The sequence below is a fragment of the Entelurus aequoreus genome, linkage group LG21 (assembly GCF_033978785.1).
Source record: "Entelurus aequoreus isolate RoL-2023_Sb linkage group LG21, RoL_Eaeq_v1.1, whole genome shotgun sequence".
Lineage (NCBI taxonomy): Eukaryota > Metazoa > Chordata > Actinopteri > Syngnathiformes > Syngnathidae > Entelurus > Entelurus aequoreus.
The window spans coordinates 43,867,801-43,869,793 of NC_084751.1; positions in this window are offsets into that span (position 1 = coordinate 43,867,801).

Genomic DNA, 1,993 nt, shown 5'->3' on the forward strand with positions numbered 1-1,993 from the left:
ACATATCTGCTTATTTTCTGTTTTAACATGTTCTATCTGCACTTCTGTTAAAATATAATAATCACTTATTCTTCTGTTGTTTGGATTCTTTACATTAATTTTGGATGATACCATAAATTTGGGTATCAATCCGATACCAAGTAGTTACAGGATCATACAATGGTCATGATTTAAGTCCTCATGTGTCCAGGGACGTATTTCCTGACTTTATAAACATAATAAAAATGAAAATAAAAATAAACGAAAGATGATGTTGTGATGCCTAAAAATATTGATATAATTATAGTAGTATCGACTAGATACGCTCCTGTACTTGATACCATTACAGTGGATGTCAGGTGTAGATCCACCCATGGCATTTAGAATAGAAAGTACTTTATTGATCCCTGGGGGAAATTCAGCACCACAGTTCACTCACAATAGACAAACATTTAGGTATTTTTACATGTGAATAATATAAATACAGTCTATTATACAGCATTATTCACATGTGAATAACATAAATACATCACATGTGAATAACATGAATACAGTCTTTCCTGAGGTAACTCTCCCGAAGGAATCAATAAAGTACTATCTATTATACAGCATTATTCACATGGGAATAACATAAATACAGTCTATTATACAGCACTATTCACATGTGAATAATATAATACAGTCTATTATACATTTAAGTAGAGTCAAAAGGAACATATGCATTATACAGTCTGATGGCTGTCAGTATGAAGGACAGCTATTGTATCCTCCTACGGTGTGTAGTGAAGCATGTTTAGCTATTCCTCGTCCTGCGGGGATGATACTTGTAAGAAACTTACTTTATTCGTCGCCATGGAGGCGAGGATTAGTGATTTATAAGTAGCTAAAACACTGCAGACTGCGGATGGACTTTAGCCGCTAACTAGCTCGCCATGTCTTAAAGCACCTCTTCCTGAGGGCGTTTCAGTGTTATAACTTCACCTTTATCTTTACTTTTTAGACCAAAATGCGTCCATTCTCCCTTTTCTGTCTACACACTGTGTCTGCTTGTAAGTACGCTGTGATCGTGCGCTGCCGAACATGCTCCTCTGCTCGTAAAACCAGCAATGACACGACAGCAAATTTCTCACTTTAGAAATATTTCTGGAGGTCATAAAACAGTTTGTCAGTTGACATCAATAAATGTAATAATACCTGACTAAACATATTCATCATTTTCAATTTTGACAGAAAAACTGCATGCCTTTTAAACTTGAGAATGATCTGACCATTAAAACATATGTTAACTCCAAAGTGCGGCCAGAAGCTCGAGGTTTGTTGGACCGCAGCATAATTTTAGATAAAAAACAACAGTAGGAATGTTTTTTTGTTTTTTAAAGAGCAACAATGTGAGAAAAAAGCTGACCATTTGATACTTTTACCCCAGGGGTGTCCAAACTTTTGCCACCAAGGGTCGCATACTGAAAAGACAAAGTATGTGGGGGCCATTAATAATAATAGTAATACATTAATACACTTTTCAATTGATGGGAGGGAATCTACCTCATTCATATATATCATTTATATTTATTTATTTATGAAAGAGACGTTTTTTGTTAATAAGTTAAAGGTGTTTAATGATAATACAAGCATGTTTAACATTCCTTTCTTTCATGCAGACAAGAATATAAGTTGGTGTATTACCTGATTCTGATGACTTGCATTGATTGGAATCAGACAGTAGTGATGATAACGTCCACATTTTCAAATGGAGGAGAAAAAAAGTCCTCCTTTCTGTCCAATACCACATGAAAGTGCTTGCTTTTTGCCATCTTATTTGTCCAGCTTCCATACTCCTTTTTATACACTTTACAAGAAATACGTTGACGGAAAACTCCGTAGCTTGCTAGCTTGTGCACGCCAGCTTTCCGATACTCTTATTTTGTTAGCGCAGGCAGGATGAGGCGGCGCTTTTATTGTGAAGACAGGAAACTTTAGAGTTTTGACGGCAGGTACGGCGCGAGAGTCTGTTGAA